The following is a 22,008-nucleotide window of genomic DNA, read 5'->3' as shown; positions in this document are numbered from 1 at the left end:
TGAAAACTCAGTAAATAAAATCAACAACAAATCATAAATACAACTTACAACACTAATCTTCTGTTTATCAGATTGCTAATGCATCACTTTTGAAGTAATGATAGGGACGGGGAATATGAAAACTTTTTCTTCTGGTAACCATAAGGCTCTGGTCTAAAATATATTCAATATTTGAAGAATGATGTATTATTATATATTTAAATTTTTATATCTATGTCACACTAATTCAGAAATTATCATAATTCATAATGAATTCAAGTTCAACTTTTATAAAAGAAAGATTTATTTATTTTTAATAGACATTGCTTTATGAATTATGTAGGGAGAGAAAATCAGAGCAAAAGGGAAAAACCATGGAATAGAGAAAAAAATCCCCAGAAAAAATGAGTGGGAAAAAAAAGTTTGTGTTGATTTACATTCAATCTCCATAGTTCTTTTTCTGGATGTAGATGGCATTTTCTGTCCAAAGTACTGAACTACTGAGAATAATCAAGTCTTTCATAGTTGATCATCACACATTCTTGCTATTATTGTGTACAATGTATTCCTGATTCTGCTTGTTCACTCAGCATCAGTTTGTGCAAATCTTTCCAGGCCTTTCTAAAATCAGCTTGTTCATTATTTTTTATAGAACAATAATATTCCATTATCTTCATATACCACAAGGTATTTAGCCATTCTCCAATTGATGGGCATCTGCTACCACAAAAAGAGCTGCTACTAACATGTTTGCTCATGTGGGTCCTTTTCCCTTAAAAGAAGGATTTATTAAGCATATTTCCAGCTAAAAAGACTGCTACTGGAATATTTATTACTTATTTAATTTTCAAGTACTTTGCAAGCATCTATTTAAGCCCAAGAAATTACAAATTTCTCTTATTTTTAATCTAATGATTTAAGTAGGATTTGGAATGAAAAGACCTTGGGAACTTTACTTCAGTGTATATTTCTAAATAATATGACTATTTCTTTATACTTATTCTGTAACTGATTTAATTTCCACTACTTCAGATTCATCTATTTTGATGCTAGTCTGACGCCTTAAGACTCTGATGCACTCTATCCATTTCTAGATGCGACATAAGATTTCATCTTTTAGAAACTATTTTAAGTCTTAGTTTCATGATATAATTTACAGATTTCTGGAATTGGTGTCTGTTTAAATTCAGACTCTGCTACTTAGAAAATCTTTTTGAAGGATACATACACACACATATACACACATATATTTGATTATATGTAGTCTCTTCTAGCTTTGCATATGATTTCTTTAGGTTATTTTTTTTTAAAGAGGATTATAATTGATTATTATCTAATTATATTCCAAATCTATTTAGTATTCTCATATTAAAATTTAAAAACTTTAGTATTGTTGTTGTAAATGAACTAAGGAGCTCCTGGTAATTTTATGGATTGATATTTTGGAGGATCATCATTTTCAAGAAAATCAACAAATTCAAGAAATAAATAATTCTTATTTGAAATCTGTAATACTTATATCTATATGTTTTCAGGTCAAAATGACAAATATTATGCCATTTAAAACAACAAAATGTAAGCAAATGCAAAAACTAACCCCATTTAAGTTCTACTAATTTAAGATTATTTCTTAAGATGTGAAAAGAAAATAAAGGTAAAGAGAATTTTAACATTAGAGATTTTCTTGATGAAATGTTAAATAATTCAACACTGATCTTGGTCCAATTTTTACACAGAATTTCATAGTAGTGAAGATACATAAATTCTCTCCTTTGGAAACATTTATCAGTATTCTAGGCTTTAATATCTAGCAGCAAGCAAAATTCAGCTAAAACATTTAATGTATAATCTATGAGGTAGATGGACAAAATGCCTTAAAACAAACTAGTTTAAGGTAATCATCAATCCTATACTCATCATCAAGTCCTCTCCAAAGAAAATGAAATATTAATGAAAACTTATGAAAATTTGTCCTATATAATGTTGCAAATAAAAAGCAAGTCAATATCCAATAAGGCTGATCAACCAGCAATTTTACAAGTTTCACAGGTTTGTTATGAGATACTCTGTCTAATAAGAAATCACCTTTTGATAATCTAAGTATAGGCAAAAAAAAAACCCAAAAAGGGAAAACAAAAACTCTCCTCTATTAATATTCTGTGCCCATTAAAATATATGCTAAAAGTTTTTACATTGTGTTCCAAGAAAAATTGGTGGGAAGAACAGTCAGCTTATAAACTACGATAGCATGTCCTTGCTATTTGCCCAGAGACAAATTCTAGACATCTGCAAATATAACAATAATGAAGGCTTAAAATGAGCTTTGGAAGGAAATGAACATTTCAAGCTATTTAACATGCCAACTTTATGCAAAATCATTTTTACACTGGTAAGGAGATTCTAAAATAAAAGTAAGCTTTATTATATTTTTTAGGTGGGAAGAATATCTTGAAAAATCAATCACTTGGAGCTGAGCTATTCAGTCTCTATGGGAAGAGAGATACAGAGACCAGGAAGCTAGTTCTAAGGCTCATTGGGTAGAGCAGCAGTAGTATAGACACCATTAAGGAAATCTCCCTCCCCAATACTGCTTCCTCTTGCACCTCCTTCACCTTGTGACTGAAGCAGGTGGCTCTCTGTGAGCTGGCTCTGTGCTTCAAGAAATGATCCTTCCCTGCCCTTTTTCATTTTGTGTGGGATAGTGAGTGGCTTTTCCCCAAACCTCCTCTTTCCTCTTCAGAACTTCCCTAATTTTTACAGTCACCCAGATTTGTGACCTGAACTACTCCTTTTTCACTTGTCCCCTTCAATCAGTTGCCAAATGCCATCATTTCTTTCTACATCTCTGGGATGTATCCCTTTACTTTACTCACATATCACTTAATTCAGGCCATAATAACCTCTCACCTATATTATTGTCAAGTTCAAATGGTTTTCCTATCTCAAGCATCTCTGCTCTACATACTCAACATACCCATCAAAATGATTTTTTTGAAGTGCAGATCTGACCATATCATACCAATCTACTTATTTAATAAACATTAGAGGCTTTCCTATTGAACATAAAAGGTTTTTTTAAAATATTAGTCTTCTTATTTAGCTATATTATTAGTAATTAATTCAGTTAAGCAAATCAAAGAATTATTTAAACTCCATCCTTATCTCCCCAGACTATAAATATGAATTTTTTGAAAAATGAAACCTATTCAATTCATATTACTTTCCCTAAAATATTACATTAATAAATATGACAATAAGTTAATAATAACTTAATAATTAATGGTTAAGGTTAAGAATAGGAAATGGAGTTGAAATTTCCCAAGTATAGGAAACTCCAAAGTGAGGAAGTGTCATTTATCAATTCATGTAATCTCTGGAGTCATTTATAATATGAAGAGAGTCATCTAGAGAAAGGAGACTTAAGTGACTTGCCCAAGGTCAAGGATACAGTCCTGCCAAAGGCTGAATTTGAACTCGTTTCTTACTGTCTTTGCCCCGGCTCTCTTTTCAATAAGCCTCACTGTCTCTCGATTTTTCACTCTGAGCTAATTGCACTTTGCTCTTAGTTCTGAGTCTGACTTATGGACGTTCCCCTAGGCTCTGCCTTCCCCTTCTCACCACTTTATAGTTCCTTTATATCTGTTATCTTTTCTAAGTAAGATGTAAATTCATTGATGGCAGATACTGTCTTTAACAGTTTGCTTGTATTTTAATCCTTAGTATGGAGCTCAAAAACACTTTTTCCTCTCCTTCCACTAATAAATAAAATAATTTACAAATATTATTTTCTTTATTCCATCTTCTTCATTTTCTATTATGATGTACATTTGAAACAAAATCATTATAACAGTTTACACACACACACACATATATATGAAATTTATAAATAAATATACATTAATGGGGAAAGTGCTAAAATTTTTTTGACTGATAATGTTATGTGATCAGCAATCACAGCCCTAAAAAATCTCTAAGGTCCCTTCTAATGCTAAATCTATCCTTAGAAAATCCTATGGGGTAGCTAGATGGCTAGAATGGAGTGCCGGCCCTGGAGTAAGGAGGACCTGAGTTCAAATGCCGCTTCAGACACTTAATATTTCCTAGCTGTGTGACCCTGGGCAAGTCACTTAACCCTAATTGCCTCAGGGGAAAAAAAAGAAAAGAAAATCCTATTAAAAATACACAAAACAACTACCAAGTGATCATTGACAGCCACTGTGCAAGACAATTTTATATGCATTTGCAGCTAAAATGAGGAAACTGAAGTCCTGAGATGAAAAATGAATTGTATGTATAAGACCATATACATAATAGAATAAGTGCAAATTTGATTGGAACCCAGAATGTCTGACTTTAAAACTAGTACTTTTTTCATTACAAGTTGCCTCAGGGATCAAAATATCTTCAATTTATATCATTAACACTCCCCTCCCCTTCCCATCTCAGCAGTATGTCTCCAATAACAAAGCTACCACCTTAGTGTGGGCTCTCACCACTTGAACTTGGAGTCCTAAGCTTCAATACATCTAAAACTTGTTGGGTGTCCTCATTGATACCAAGATGGGCAGCCTCCAAGAGGACTACAGGCTGTCTGAGGAGTACAACAGTGCTGCTGAAGAGCACTGGGATCCTTCATTAAACAGCTGCTGCACTCCCTAGCCACACAGACACATACCCACACTCAACCACAATCAACATGCAAAAACTGAAAATGAAATGTTCCTAAAATCTTTTGCTAAAAAATCAAAACTATAGGTTTTATATAAACCTTTTATAAACATAAACCTACTTAAGCTTATAAAAGGTAGAATCTTATTCATCTCAGAAATATTCTGTCAATATGAGCAAGGAAATTAAATTAAGATTTCCTGACAACTTGCTGATCTCTTTGAACACAAATGCTAAGAAATACAAGAATTATGATGAAATAATGAATAATGAAAATATATTAAGTATTGAAGATATTTTAAAATATGTAAAATAGATTAAAAGCCCACTGTACAGATAGGAGAAGGTGATTAAGATTCTATAAATCCTATACCCACTCAGAATTGGAAGGGATTTTTTTGATACTCTCACCTCAGGGAAAAATACTTTCTTCTACCTTCCTGCTTCACTTGATGCCTCAATTTCCATTCTCCTGAAATACTAGAAGAGATTTGATAAAGATTTATTAAGAATTTACTGTGGAAATATTTACTTAAAAATCAATGTTCTCTGAAAGCTAAAAGACAATAACAAATCTCCAGATTGCAGAACATCATGTGCAAATTTCATAAATAAATTTTTTTCAGGGTCTTTTGTTTTCAAGATTTTTTTAAGTAAGAAAATCTTATTGAGGCTATGCATTGGGCAAATATGTATACTTTTGTTTCTATGCAAATATATAGTTCTGCATTTTTGTAAAATGTAAAAATTTCCAGGAAAAAACATACTACATTTGCAATGACTGAGAAACAAGTCGAGTTATATATAGATATAATTATAAAAATGAATCACCATAAAATGAAAATAAATACAAAGGAATATGTTAAGACACGTGAAACTGATGCAAAATAAAGATGAATAAGAATATACACATTGATTATATATAGGGATAAAATAGCTATAAAACTTTCTAAGAACATCATCGGATTAGAATTTCTCTGATGAGGAGATAAGACTTTGAAGGGTAGTTCATTGAATTACCCAAGTTAATCTTGGGAAGGCACAGTAAAGTGACAAAATGTGAAGAGTTTGGGTTTTAATTTTTACTTTGTTCTTTGGCTTATTTATTCTATTATTTATATTCATTGTGGTTATTCAACTAAAATAAAAATAATGAATCAGTAGATTGGTACCATTTAAACATAATAATGAATAGTCAGTTTTGATAATGAACAATTCATATTGAATTCATTATTGAATATTTGAGACAATATCTGGCCCTAATGACTAGGCTTTCTGGTCACCCAAGGGAAGAAAAATGTGCATACGTGTATAGTTGGGCCCTTCAGACTTTGGTGGATATCCTAAGATTGCAGAAGTCACTGGACCAGGCATGTTTCCCCCTATGGTGATAAATATGTTTCCATATTGAAACAAGGAAATCCAAGCTAAGTGCTAAAGTACATTTGTAGAATATCCATTCTCTATAAATCCCAGGTTGTGAATAGTTGAATGGACAAGTAGCTCATTTTGTTCTAATATCAAAACAAAGCAGCATTTCACTCTGAGTCAGGCCTGGACCTTACAAAGACCCTAGATTTCATCTAGTAAAAGTCAGTGCAGATGAGTCCATATTTCTCAAATTATTTCTCCCAATTTGTTAAAGCTGAAAATAGAAGTGAGAAATAACATATGATCAGCCCTATGCTTTTTCTGTTTGTACAAATGTATACAAAAAGTACACCTTAAAAAATTAAGAAAGGAGAGAAATTTGGGGAGAAAATAATAAATCTGGAAATGAATCCAATGACATGTAGGCAACATTAACAAAATAAAAGCTAAATAAAATATTCTATAAAACAATTCATTAACTATTTCATATTACATTAAAAGTAAAAATATTGTTCCATTATGGCTATGAGGTCTTGTATTTCTATGTTAAGCTGTTTTTATTTTTATATATTGTAGAAAAATAGGCCTTTATTAAATGAATACTTTGAATCTTACTGGTTAATATTTCAAACCTATTTAACTTAAAATGAAATTTATCCTAATTTCAACAATTAAAAAAATGTACAGGATGAGTTACTAACTGTTCAAGCTTAGTATCCCATTTCCTGTTCCCAGATTTAGACCACCTCTCATTATGAAAGATGAACACTTACATCTCCTCTTTACCTCTCAGAATCCTTGTATCTTCCTTGAAGGCTCAATTTAGATATCATCTCCTCTATACAATCTTCCCTGACCAATTCTCCCTATTATTTGTTAATTATATCTCTCTTCTCAACATGTTTTCTATTAAGAGAAAACCAAAATGAAAACAAGAGTCTTAAACTGAATTTTTTGTAAGAAAACTACATTATGTATGGTATTGCCTGTCGTCGGGGGGAGGGAATAGAGGGAGGGGGGGTAATTTGGAAAAATGAATACAAGGGATAATATTATAAAATATATATATATATATATATATATATATATATATATATATATATATATATATAATAAAAAAAAAAAGAAAACTACATTATTTGCCAAATCAGAGAAAAACATTTTTAATCCTTCTGCCTCTAATCCACTCTGAATATATATGCCAAAATAATTTCTTAAAACACCCATTTCCTCATGTTACTACTTCTATTAAAGAAAGAAAATCATATCATTGGAATAAATTTAAATATGTCTATCCCATCTCATCTCACCTTACCTCTCACCACTTGTTTGTTAACTTGTATCTTCCATTTTAGTCAAGCCAGTTTTCTCATGTTTTCTCATCTGCAAAATTAATCTTGCTTCTGAGATTGTTCTCAGAATGCTCCCCTTTCCTGGAATGCATAACCAAATTCTTCCTATTCTTCAAGGCCTAGCACAAATTCTAATTTCTCACGATTCAATTTTTATTCATAGAACTTCCTTGTGAGATTAATTTTATATGTACTTCATGATTTTAATCCTAGAACATGTAAGGGATAGGATTCATGTACTCAGAAGCAGGATTATTATTGCACATGAGAGAAAATGAGAAGACAAAGTAATCAGTGCAAAGGGGACCACCAGCAAGTGAGGTGTTCTTAATCAAAACACAATCCAAAATATACATCTTTATATATCATAATTTCAGCCCTTATATTCTCTTACCTTTATGCTCCCTAGATACATAGCAAGCATTATTGGCTTTGTTTTTCATTTAGGAAGGCAGTCTTGAATTAAACATTCAAAATCTAAAAATAACTCACTTAAAAAAAAAACTTTTAGTGAAAAATTCAGCATATAAAAGCTTCCAGTTAATACTGTATGAATTATTTTGCAGAATATGAAGGGATATGGAGAAGGTTGATCATTCAACTTTTAAATCTTGGCAGACTTATAGGCAGCTAGGTAGTAAGGCAGATAAAGTACCAGGCCGGGAGTAAGGAAGACTTATTTTCCTGAGTTCAAATCTGGCCTCAGATACTTATTAGTTGTGTCACCTTGAAGATTCCTCATCTGTAAAATGAGTAGGAGAAGGAAATGGCAAATCACTCCATAATTTCTGCCAAGAAAATCCCACATGGGATCACAAAGAGACATGATTAAAACATATGAACAACAAACTACTTATACAAGATTTTTATGGCCTAAAACAAAATTAAAAGCAAGCCGCTATCAAGTAACTAGGGTTTTTATATCAACTACCTATTTCCCCAATGAATTTATATTGAATCCTTTTTCAATATTTTTAAATTCTTCCCACATAGATTCAAAACTTGTTTATAATAATACACACACAACTACTCATTTTCCATTTTTTCTGTTTACAACATTTGTTTAGTAAGATTATTCAACAAATACTAACAAACACTTGCACACAACTACAATAATTCTCACTTAGCCTATACATCTAATCAATTATTAAATATTGACTTTTTTTTTTTACCTCAAAACACCTCACATCTCTATCTTCATTAACATGATCAGCAATCAGTTCATACCCTCATCATTTCCTTCTTGGGCTATTAAGAGTCTTTTCAAGTCTTTTTCCCACAGTTGCCAAAATGATCTTCCTCAAGTGCAGGTTTAACTATCTAATTTTCCTTCTAGATATACTCTAACATGTTCCCACCTCCTATAGAAGAACAGAGATGATCTGACTACAACTTACAGTTTCATATTTATACTACATTACTCTAGTTCAAGCACTCAGTGATCCGGCCAAATCTGCTTCCCTGTTGTTCTTCACAGATGGCACCCTGCCCTTGTTCTGGCTGTACCCCCTTGGGTAGGATGTCCCTATTACCTTCACCGCATAACGACTTTGGCTTACTTCAGTTCAAGCACACCATTTTACATGAAGCTTTTCCCAATTTCCTCCAGGGTTTCCTCCACAGTAAAACCTTTCATTTTTTTTTTTTTTTTGTGTGTATACACACACACACACACACACACACACACACACACACATATATATATATAAATATAAAATATATGTATATACACCCACATATATGATGCACATACATAATTCTTCCAAGACAGACAGTATATACATATATATACGTATATGATTTCTGGTTTTACATTGACAGCACTAATCACAATATTTGGAACACAGTAGGAACTTAACAAATAGCTCACTGACTGATATCAACATCTGTTCATACTGTTGCCTTTTTTGGGGGGAGGTAAGACAATTGGGGCCGGGAGTCACACAGCTAGTGAGTGTTAAGTGTCTGAGGTCATATTTGAACTCAAGTCTTCCTGACTCCAGGATCTCTGCTGTATCAATTGCATCATCTACCTGGTCTTTTAAAAATATAAAATAGGTATGAACACCTGAATTTCCAAATATACAGCTATAGCTCATAGATGGGCCAGATTGCTGTACCTGGCCTGACTGTGGAGAGGAGAAAAGCCAAAGTAAAGCCTCCACTGTTAGGATGCTAGTTGGTGGGAAGAAGCTCTTCTCTCCCAACTTTGAGAAAGAATGCAGGGCTAGAATGATATTTACCACACTTCCCATGTCTGCTCACCTACTGGTATGATGTTAAGGACCAAAGAGGTACCCTCTGGTATCTCTTAAAGGAGAAGGTAATTTACCCACTTGCCAGCTTAGCTCTTTTTCACTAAATGTTGGTTACACAAAGGCAGTAACAAATAGCAAATACTGAATAAACCCATATATCCAAGTGAACTGCAAACAGAAACAGCAGTTATACAGATTAGAATATAGCAAACAAAATACAAGACTAAATCAGTTCTTCATCTGGGAGAGAGATAAAGAATTCACCACCAAAGCAGGAGGAAAAAAAACAATCTCACCCAAAGGAGGTCCATTCTAGTATTCTCTTTAATTTCAACCAAAGTAAAAATATAACGGGTCCAGATTTTTCATGCATTTCTGCAATTCTGCATTCTAAAGTCACTGAGAGGGTCAGGCTCACTGCTGTTTTTTGGTCTCTCCCTCCCTCTCAATTTCTCTTACTCTTTCTTCTCTTCCCTTTGGAGTATCTTCGATCCACATATCTCTCTAAAGAAGCTTTGGAACCCACTAAGTAAGTCTCTTAAACAGGTATGCAGCATCGAGTTCAAAGTCTTCCTGCCAATCAGGAATCATGCCCCCTTCTACACTTAGCTTTCAGCTCTGGGTGGCCGTAGCCCTATCCTGCCTGAGGAAGAAATAGATTACATAGTCAGGGATGTCTCTGGAAGTCAGTGGCGAGATGTTCATTTTTGCATCCTTTGTACCTAAGTATGTTTCTTTACATGTAAGTTCTTAATCAATGTTCACTTAATTGGATTGTTCACGATGCTTTTAAGATTCTGAACAGCTCTAAGCTCTATGTTTCAAGGTAGCAATAATCTTATTCTAAAGTACAAGCTACCGTAACATCTATTTATACTTGCTTTCTGAATGGAGACATTAAATTTTTAACTACTTGAACTTAAGGTATGATATTCCGAAATAAAAAACAAATTTTATTCTGACTCGCATTCACACACTACTTTTTGGTGGACACAATATTTTCTTCTACAGAACTATGTTACAGGTTGTATTAGTAAAATTATTTTCCATTTTACAGACAAGAAAACTATGATTCAGAGAGGGTAAATTATTTGTCAGTGATTACAAACTGAGTATCCAACTACTATGAATTCAAACCCCATTTCCTTTGTCTGCAGCCCTTAGCCCATGCTGAACAAGGGTTTGTCACAGATTTCTTGACACACACTGGCTTAGGCATCTCTGACACTTCTTACTAGAGTAACACTTTGGCCAAGGCACTTGACCTGCCCAGGCCTGTTTCCACATCTGAACAATGAAGGTGTTGGACCATATAGTCTGAGTATGACTTCTAACTCTGTATGTACATTACACACACACACACACACACACACACACACACACACACACACACACACACACCCTATATCTCAATTTTTCAAATTTCAAAGTCAAAAAAATATTCACTATTTGCTTCACTTCAAAAAGAAAATGTTTTCCAAAGTTTCTCAAAGGAAAATAAGTTCTGTTTTAAAGGTAATTTGGAACAAGGATTCTGAAGGGAAAAAATGTACTTTTTTCTTTTAAGAAGTACAAGAGCTGATCAAAGTTTACTACTTAAGGATACTACCTCTGGGCAAAAAGTAAAACTGTATTTCACTGACAAGATCATTACTATAATAGGAGTAAAACAAATTCATTATGTACGTGGTAATTATCATAGGAAAAATAACTTCAAGAGAAAAAAATGCAAATTCTTTATTACAATAAGTTTTTTTGTCGAATAGAATTAAAAGGATAATTTGAACCAAGACAAAAAATAGGTTTTGACAAGTTGCTCTGGTTTTTTTTTTTTTTTTTGACCTAACTTTCTGGTTTTTGCACTTCATCTTTAATTCTATCAAACTTAAATAATAGAAATGGAGACCTTTCCAAAAAAAGTTTGACTTCAATTCACAACAAATGTGATTCAGCAATTTCAAATACATCTTTGTTAGAGTATACTTTTATTTCAAGATAAAAATGTAATAATTTCTTTTAACAGTCTTCAATTCCTAAATAAACTGGAAGTATCAAGGCATATTTTTAAAAGGATAAAGAATTCCCTAATAACTATCAGTCAACTGGAAAACAATACTGCTTAGTACAATATTTTTAAACTAGGTGATCAGAAACTTTAAGAGACTGTGATGATGAAGAAAATAACATTTGTTAAAGCATTCATTCAAAATTCATGAAGTATTTTCAAATAATATGTTTCTTATTTTCTTGAGGTTTTGGGGATTTTTTTTGTTTTCAAAAAAAGCTGATGCTAAAATACACAAAAGTAGAGACACTAGAAGAGGGAAAGTTTAACATTATAATCCATTTTATCCATAATCTATAGCTAGAATTATAAGGCCTTCCTTATAAATGGAGATAATTTTTATTCCTTGTCATCTTTGCTAAGAGAAGGTACAGGGTAATAGCTAAAGATACTTGGCAAACATCTATAGGAGAAAAGAACAATCAGGCAACTTCATTAACTGTTTATTTAAACTTTATACCTCAAAGGTAATATAAATGAAGGATTAAGCCACAAGTAAATAAACATTTGCATTTCACAAATATAGTTGAATTTTGACATGCTTTGAATTTCATTCTACAAATATGGTTCTTTTTTTTCAGGACAGAAATATTTCTATCTAAAAATATAATGAGACCTGAGATTAGAGAAGAGTATAAAATAGGATACACCAGCTTGTTCACTATTCATCCTTATTGAAGCCATTAATCAGGAAAAGAGATTTTTTAATCTATGTAACCTCATTACTTGTTTTTTACAAATATTTTACCCCAGATTTTCTCCAAAATTAACAAACCTTAGGGAGTTGTTTTAGACATGAAAACAGATAGTAGATATTCACAGTTTGCAAGGATATAGTTACCTAAAGAATATATTTACTAAATATATTTATACTAAATTGTAGCCTTCTTGGGAGAAAAGAGGGAGGGGAGAAAGAGAAAAAAGAATAAAGCAAAAAGTGTATATCAGAGAACAAGAGAAAACCTACAAGGAAGCAGGAAAAAGGTGCATAGCTCTGAACGAAATATATAGTATTTATTATATAGGCTTTCTTGAAAAGGAATACATTTCATATTTTTAAATTCTTTCTCATGTTCTGCTGTGTACATGGCCATGTTTTTTTCTTTTTCTATTTTGTATCTAAGTTTTAAATACATTTAAAATGATCTTTAAAAGTTTTAAAAAGTTTAGAGGTAATCTTAAGGTAGACCTTTAGTCTCATGGTTTGTCACGGAAAAAATCAGCCTCTGGAATTTTCTGTTTTCTGTTCCCATTCAGTAATAGAGTAGTTTACTTGCATTTTTTTTTGTTTTCTATAGGAAATGCAGTAATTCTAATCTCCATCTCACACACAAACACATCTTCTGGTGTGTGAATGGTTTTGGAACACATCATAACCCTTAAATGCTTTAAACTATTAAAAATGCGTATCCTGCAGCTGGATGCCTGACTGCCAGTGATGAATAACTATGACTGATTTTTATTAGAAAAGGCAAATATTCCCTTACGTGTGTGTGTGTGTATAAAACACACACATATTTAATTACTGCCTTCAGAAAATAAGTAGTATAATTTGTTATCTCTTTTCTAGAAGGTAAGTGTATTTAATCCATATTCCCCAAATGTGGTAAAACTTTGTTAAGAAAAAGATAAAAACAAGAGTGGTTGACAGTAGCTCAAAAAGAATTACTCATGGAAATGAGGGGTAAGCCTGGAATAAGAACATAATGATCTTGTTTTAAGAAGTACTTCCTGACTTCATGATAGAAGACATTGAGATATGATTTATGAGTATTCACAGTGCATGTGATTATACTTACCTACAAAGATATAAAAAGGAATGAAAAGTTGCACAGATATATAAAAAGGAATGAAAAGTTGCTCTTATTGTGGCATAACAGAACTTTACCATCAGAGAATTATATCATTGCCTTTTTAATTTTTTAAAAAAGAACCAAATACTTGACAATTCAAATGCTGCTTAGTATCTGTATAGTAATCACTTATAAGACCATCAAATCAAATATTCATATTGAATATTTTTCATATACCAAATTATAGAAGGATCAATGTATATTTTATGAACTTTAGTCTTGAATGAGTCAACTCTTACAAGCATTTCACAAACTCTTCAGATTAAGGGAATAAATTACCCGGGTTTAAAACAAAAATAAGAAGTAAGACTTGGAAATGAAAGCTTTATTCAGATGGGATACACAGGGACTTAAGGAGAAAGGTGTAAGTGGGAGAAGAAACAGAGACTATCTCATCCCCTTCTGTTCCTTTTAAAACCTCACAGAACCAGGGAAAGCAAGGAACAAGGGAGCTCCTGCTGCCTTTGCAACAGCACAGGGTACTAGTAGCTTTACTAAACATTCTTAAAGTTGCACAAAAGAGGAAGCTTTGTTCTTCTGTTTCATACACTTCTTGGCAGCCTATCTGATGATTCCCACATCACTGCTTGGCGTTGCTGGGGCTGAGCTTAAAGCTCCCCCATATCTTTAAAAGTCCTAAAGAGAGGGGTGGACTGAAAATAACTTATGCATCCTTCTGTAAACAGTACATACTTCATTCACTCATTCTTTCAAGAACACCATGACTCTAATTGCATTGTTACTTGTGGGGATCTAGGTTTCTACTGGAGGAATACTGTAACGATGGAGTCACCTGCCTCTCTTATTCAGTCTCAATGTTAATTTTGTACATGTAAAAATGGTTCCCAGAGCACTTCATTTCCATTTACAATTATGTGTATCTAATTTTAATCAAGATAGTCAAATGGTTTCTATTATACCAAGAAAACAAACTTATAGTAAGGCTAGCTTTAAGAGATTTTATTTGATTTAAACATCTGACTATAAAGATTAAAAAATATGGAGCAACTTATTGGGTTGGTGAGGCAAATGAAGAATTTTTAATCTTTGGCAAGTTTCCTCTAAAAATTTACAGAGAAGAATACAAACTTTAGTATACATAAAAATAAATATTTCCATTGAGTCTATTTTCAGTAAAAATACTCAGTCATCACCAAAAATCAAAATGGTTAGGATCTCTATTAAGAGATGTAAATTAAAATACCAAATGATTCTATACTAATCACCAAGAGCAATGTTAACAGTAAAGCAAAACATTCCTGAGGATGTGGGGGGATTGCATTTCTGGACCCAGAAAGCAAGATTTTACTTATTCTTATTTTAAATACACATAGAATTGCTGTATATACAAATAGAATACTGTAAGACTTGCTTTTAAAATGAGAACATCAATAGACAGATATTTTGAAAAAAGAAAGAAATGTTCTAAAAACTCAGATAAAACTAGTGATCAATGAAACTGAAGAATTAATGGAAAACATCTCATGAGAAATCAAATGAACAGATGAGATATAAAGCTAAGTTAAAACATAGTAGTTCACTTTAGTTAATTTAATAACAAAAATTATAAACTCTAGTAGGCCTTGGTTTTATTCCAAAGCATTTTTTCAGTTAACTAGAAAAGTTAACATTTATTCTTTAAAATTATGCCTAAACTGCTCAAATATCTACCACCAGATTTTCAGCTTCCATGTTCACTTAATGTCTATTCCAATTTTTCTCCTTCAAAAGGTGCTGTAGTCTAATAAGCAAATCTAATAAGTCTAATAATAGATTTTATTCTCCTGACATCAAGAATTTTATTGCATTGGGAAATTTTTTCCATAAAGAGTGTATTTTTGTTAATACTACTGCCAAACAATAATAGTAGAGAGAAGCTTTTCCCTGAACAACTTGGCCTCAAGGTGATAAATTTTTTGGCTATAGCAATTGTTGAAGACCAACTACTGGATCAGAGGAGAGTGGTGATGCACAGAGAAGCATGATGAAGAAGTATAAAGGATGAAAGTGAAGATCCCTGGAGTAGAGAAATACTATTAATCAGTTAATCCAAAAGAGATCCCTCCTCTTCAAAGCCTGGTACAGGACAGAGAATGCAAAAAGAGTTGTCTGGAAGGAAAATCAGTCATTTCCATCAATGGTGCAGTGCCATCAAGAAAAGAATTTACAGAAAATAACAAAAGCCACATAGAGTTCAAACTTCTGGAATTGTCTTCTTTTTCAGAACTCTGAGTCAATAAAGGAAGTGAAACTCAAAACTGAACAAAGATGCTACCCTTATCTTTAGAGTTGCCATGTCCTGAGGGATATACTGGTAAAATAGCAGAAAATCTGACTAAGAGTAGTGGTTGTATAGTCCTGCTTACTGGCGGCCAAAGCAGTTCTTAATTCCTACGGACACATTTCTAATTTTTAAAAAATCCTCAAGTTCAACCTGCAGCTGTGTTCTGAGATGGAGAGAAGAGGCTGTGAGTTACTACTTCACTGAGGGCTGATCATTTTGAGAGTGGCCAGCAGAACGTACAGCAAGAGGTTTTCTGTTGATATCATCGCCAATACTGCCACTGCACCTGAACAGTCCACCATTCTGTCCCTGCTGAATTGGCATCTTCAGTATACTTGTTATCTTCTTGAGAAAACAGCCCTTGTTATTACTCTCTTCACTTACTGACTGTTTAGTAGCAAGAAAAAAAGACTCCATTTGAATAACTGTACGTAAATTCAGATCCCACCTCAGAAATCACTTCACCATAACTTAGGAGAATGAGCCTTGAGATACTCTTGAAGGTTCAGAGGCTACAAATAACCTGAAGGGCTGATTCTGAATCTTTCAGAGCCATTTGAAAACATCTTTCTATCAGATTATGACCCTTTCCAGGGCAAAATTTAAGAAGAAAATATTTTCAGAAATGCCTATAATGATTTAGTTAATTAAAGTTAATTAAATGGCTTTAATGGCTGACCTTTCAAAGAACATTTTGATAAATCAAAACTCAAATGTCATGGATCTATGAAGAAACCTTCATAAGAGAAACACCATAAGCAGCTATCAATTTAAATTTTGAACCAGTTGCAAGAGAAAGTGAAGTTTTTCAAGAAAGTCATTTTAAAAATATATTATTTTAAAGGATACCCCCCATAAATTTCCAGAATAAAGATTGTATCAAAGTATCAGTAAGGAGGGTTACTTCTGCACAATGAAAAAGAAATTGCAGAAAGGATGCTGGTTGTAACCTTCTGTTCACAGTGACAGGTGTTTACCACCCTCTGGTGAGGAGGTTTAATCCAATAGTCAGAAGCTAGTCATGGCACATTCCACCACCAATCACATGCCAGAGCATGGGTCTGGAGTGTGCATATAATGTACATGGCTTACCTTTAAAGAACAAGGAGGACGGGCACCAACAGATCAAGCTCTTACACCCCACACCTCCAACAACACTGAAAAAGATCTTCAGATCTTTCTTGGTGCAGGAGGGACATCTTTTTAATCTTCTTGTGGTGATAGTTTAGAATTTTCCTGAGGAAGGAGAGAAGAATAAGAGATTACATTGGGGCCATGACTTATCTGATCCAGGATGATGATTCTGGCTTGTAAAATTTAGTCTTTGAAAAGGTTGGCTCTAATAACAAGTAATATTTCCTAAAGAGCTACTTTTTCTTCTACCCACATTAAGCCTACATCCTTCAAATGAGTGCAAGTCTAGCATGTCACTAAAAGAACAGATGAGGGGCTGAGAAGTAGGAAGGAACAACTGATGTAGGACCTGACGAATGTTCACACCTGGAATTAAACTCAACCTTAATATGACCAAAGCAAATTCATTCAAAAGGGGTAGAGACAGGGAAAACATGGGAGGAGCCCAATGGAACTCTTTTCCACTCCTCTCTTTCAAAGGAATGATCCAAGCCCTTGCCTGACAAAGGGCAAAAAAACTCAAACACAGCAAGCTGTGCTGGGAGCAGAGGACTAAGGAGCAGTCACCTGCAGTCCAAGTCACTGCCACGAAGATCTAAGTTTCCATGTCTTCTTACTTTCAGGGCAAGTATTCACTGTTAAGAGTTGGGTATTCTACATTACTGGAATCCCATTCAGATCTATTTGATGAAACAAGCAAGCATTTTATAAAAATGCCAAAAGCCACCTTATATATAATACCCACACAGCTCCAAACATGAACCTGAAAAATTCTGAGATAAAAATCTACAAACAGCAGAAGAAAACTAAGACTTTTCAAAATAGAAGAAAATAAAGCTTTGGAATAAAGGCCCAAGAAATCATAAATTGTGCCTGTAGCATATTACAAAAAATAATACTTTTCAATTAGGCAAAAAGTAGAAAGACATATTAACACCATATTGAATATCAAACTAATTTTAAAACTTCATTTTGATAACATGGCAAGCTAGTTCAATTGTTAAAAAGTAAATCTACTTTAGCAATACACAAAAAATCTCTATGTAAGGTTGTCTTATACTAGTAAATTATTCAAATAGTAACTTAAACCAAATACCAATAATACTAATAACTAATATTTCTATAGTGCTTTTAAAGCCTTGCAAAGTTCCTTACAAATATGATCTCACTGAAATAAGATTTAATTTCGGGCCTCCTTGACTCGGCCCCGCACTCTATACACCATATCATCACAGGTCCTCCCAAATACAGGGGAGGGGAAGGGGAAAGAAAGAACAAACCTGTCATGTTGATTTGTCTTAAACACACTAGACACTATAAGTCTTTTTGGTTTCCTATGTATTACCTAGCATAGTTCCTGGCACACTTGAAGCTCTTTGTAAATTCCAGTTAACTGAATAATTCCTTTTCATGTCAAAAGAGGAATGGGTTGATGATAAGCATAAGTGTTACAAAACAAATTCATTAAATTGGACAACCTTTAGCTTTTCTTCTTTGATTTAATCACATCTGAAAAATGATTTCAGAGCCACATATAAACTTGCTTTTAACAATTATAATAAAAGTTAGCATTTTAATTGAAGACAAAAAGTCACTCTGAGAACTAAAAATAATACATTACCATAAAATATTTAATTCTCCCCTTAAGGTTTAACACTTCCTCTTGGTTGGCAGTTGATTTGAGTTCCAGAGACTCAGAATACCTATGCCCAAAACATAAGTTCTGAAGGGTCTTTCTTAGTTGGAAAAACTTGGCTGCCAAAAGTGTCGTATAGGTAAGTGGAGGAGTCTAGCCACTAGGTAATAAATTTTTAGTCAGACCAACCTACATATGTGAAGGGGTATAATGTTTTGGTGTAGGATCACATTCATCAGGGAAAAGAACATTATTGTGCTTCTTAAACATCAAAGTAAAATAAATTAAATTTAATAAAGCTACTTCTTGTTAGCAAACAGGGCATTCTCTTGATTTAGTAGGCTATCATTTAGTTAACAGCCAATAGAAATAAGAAAGCAACTAGCTATTGTGTAAATTATATTTCCATTTATAATCCAATTGTCAAAGCTCATTTTAAACTATATTACACCTTGATTATATGACAAACTATATGAAAATTATTTATATTTCACCAAATATTCTTAAATGTTTAAGTGTTTCATTTTTTATTAGATGTCCAAGTTCAAATATTTCCTTTGGTTAACACTTCTGATCAGAATAGAAAGTCTTAAACATTAAAAACATTAACTTAGATGATAGAAATTCAAAGAACAGTTCATCAATTTCCTGATGATTCCTTTCTGTGCAAATAATTCTTGATCTTTAGAATTTTTTGAAGGGAAGGTCTGGACAAAGCAGAAGGTAGTCCACTAAATGAAACATGTTAAAACGTATCCCACATTATAGGCAAATGGAATCTCTAGAAGAGAATATAGGTTTAGAGAACAAATGGAGTGGGGAATGAAGATCTGCTCTGGGGTAGAATCAACAACATTCTTTCAGCAGACCTGAGCAAGGGATTGAGAGCAGGTTTAATGGAATTTCTTCTTCATAAACAGTTGGCCTTTTACCAAAATTTACTAGAAAGAGAGATTAAATAAGATTCATATATTAGTCTTAGATCCAGAGGTTTTAGTGATCTCCTACATTGGCTCTATAAAAATAGTTATTATATTAATAGCACTAACACTTCATTTCTTTCCCTTTAGTTACACAAAACTAGCAAACTGATAGTAAGGTATCTAAAAATATTCTTCTTGCTGTGGTTCCTTTTCTGACATTTGCTCCTCTCCTTTTCCCCCTCCCAAATCACTAATAAACTTCCATATATATATATGACATCCATCCATATAGGACAAAAGAAATATATATATATATATATATATTTCTTTTGTCCCTGATTTGTAGATATGTCCATGGGCTTCAGCAAAGTACTGATTGATCATGTACACCGATGTTGTGATTTTTTTCCCCTAACATTTGAAGTATTTTAATCTTGTTAATATTTACAATAACGTCTATCACTTAGATGGCTATTATTAAGATCATTTTTCTGCATTTATGGTTTATGCTTTTTTCTATAGTAGCTAACATTATCAGGCCCTTACATTCTGCATAGATAGCTAGTGCTTTCACATCTATTATTTCATTTGTTATTCATAACCTTCTGTGAGTTCTGTGTAAGTGGGCAAAGTATTTTTATTTTACATAGAAGGAAACTGACTTAAGTGATTTTTCTATGGTCATAAAACTAATAAACAACAATCAGACTAGACTTTTATAACTTGTAGTTTAGTGGTCTCTTTAACAATAATAAAGTTACAACAATAAAGTTCAAGAGAGAGTATGTGAAGTTATTTTCAATTATGTCAATTCAGTTACCGATATATCATTTTGTTTATATTCATAATGTAATAGCAAAATCATCAAGAATGTTTACTAGAAATCCACAGAAAGTTAAACAAAAAGAAATCTTACTGCCTAACAGAGTAATCTTGGAAAAATATTCCCTTGATTTAATCCTACTCATCATCCATATCTTCCTTAGAAGATATCCTTTCATATCTTCTTACAAAGATTCCTGCAACTAAGCCAAGAGATAAACTCTCTATGTGACCAAAGTGCATTCTCCCTGATTATGTATGGCTTAACTGCATATTCATCTGTACTCCATATTCATTCAACTCAACACCAAAAGATTTTTTAAGTTTTCCTTTTGTACAGAGTAGTGTCTGCCCCACTAAAAAGTATTCTCCTTAAGATAGGTTCCCCTTAATGGTCTTATTCACATCCAGGCATAAAATCAGATATTGCAGGAAGCACTTTTCATGTTTTCAGAATTCTAGAGTATCATCTTCTGGGGTCTGCCTGACCACTCACTACAACAGAATTCCATGTCATGTCCAGGGCTCAGCATACTATGACATCTATTCTACAGAGCAAGATTTTAGCTGTAAAGGAGAGTTTGTGCATAGAGCATCTGAATCAGTTACATGTCGTAGTGTTTTCACATTAGCAAACATTTATTTTCCTGGAAGGTTAGGTTGGAAAGAATAATAGGGCAAGTGGTTATTTTCTGAACTGCTTTGAAGGCAGGAATATGAAACAGGTGAAGTCTCCGGACTTCCTTCAGAACTAATGACTATTTAGTGTAATATATTTTAAATTATAATTTAAAATTATGTCAATTCATACCTTTTATTTGTGGCAGTTGAATAGGCAACTAATCTAACAAGCAATTTTCTAAGCATTAAGAGGACTGGAATTCGTAAGTTATATTCACTGACCATTGAAAACTATTATTTATTTCAATAAGCAGTTGATGATTCAAGAAACTGCCTGCTTCCTGTCTCAACATTCATATTTTGTATTTTTACTATCCATAGATGACCTCTGAAGCTCCTTCCAAATCCCACTGCCCCCCCCACAAGTTCTATGCTATCTTAAGTGGCTTAATTTTTTTTTCCCTTTCCCTTTTCTATTTCTGGTACACCTTTATCCTTATTCTCTAGTGTCTTTATGCTGCTCTAGCTTCTCAAAAAAGTATACAGTTCATTCAGACTGCTCGATTCACTTTCACTCTCTAATCAAAACTTCATTAGATTGTAAGCTTCTTGATCCTCTTTTTGAATCCCTAAAGTATGTAAAATACCTGGCACATAGAAGGAGCTTAATAAATGCTTACTGATAGCAAGATGGCATATATTCAGTTAAACTTCAGGAAAAATGGCTATTATTACAACAATTTATTTCAAGGTGAGACTGACAGGCTTTAATCAAAACATATGTTCATTTGAAAAGAGAAATTTGTGAATTCATTATTGATGTTTAGTCGATAATTTGTACAAGGGGGAATTCTTAGAGGGGGAGAGATACTCTGGGGCATCTTCTTTCCTTGTCTATTTGAAATGATCCATATAACCTTCTCTCTTGAAAAATAGCTTCTTAACATCCTACTTTGGAAATAGATGACTAATCCATCCTATGTACTATATGATAGCATTGTCTCAGTTGTATCTCCATTTTTAGTGTATTCTAAAACTGGGG

General features: G+C 33.0%; 1 protein-coding gene across 7 annotated transcripts in view; it reads right to left on the bottom strand.

Annotated features, from left to right (window-relative positions):
• The window catches only part of ZEB1 (zinc finger E-box binding homeobox 1), a 182,576-nt gene that overhangs the window by 105,341 nt on the left and 55,227 nt on the right, over positions 1-22,008 (bottom strand). For 2 of the 7 annotated variants that reach the window (XM_074267056.1, XM_074267058.1), the window contains exons 3-4: positions 16,923-17,066; positions 5,059-5,127 (exon numbers count right to left, since the gene is read on the bottom strand). The exons of 3 other annotated variants lie outside the window; for them this stretch is intronic. The gene's annotated coding sequence lies outside the window, so the exon portion shown is untranslated. Of the gene's footprint in view, positions 1-5,058; positions 5,128-7,764; positions 8,113-16,922; positions 17,067-22,008 lie in introns of those variants that run through there. 2 more of the 7 variants (XM_074267057.1, XM_074267055.1) reach the window with 2 other exon arrangements.

Source organism: Sminthopsis crassicaudata, chromosome 5 (assembly GCF_048593235.1).
Source record: "Sminthopsis crassicaudata isolate SCR6 chromosome 5, ASM4859323v1, whole genome shotgun sequence".
NCBI lineage: Eukaryota > Metazoa > Chordata > Mammalia > Dasyuromorphia > Dasyuridae > Sminthopsis > Sminthopsis crassicaudata.
Note: the sequence above shows the minus strand (reverse complement) of the source record. Positions and strands in the feature narration are given on the sequence as shown.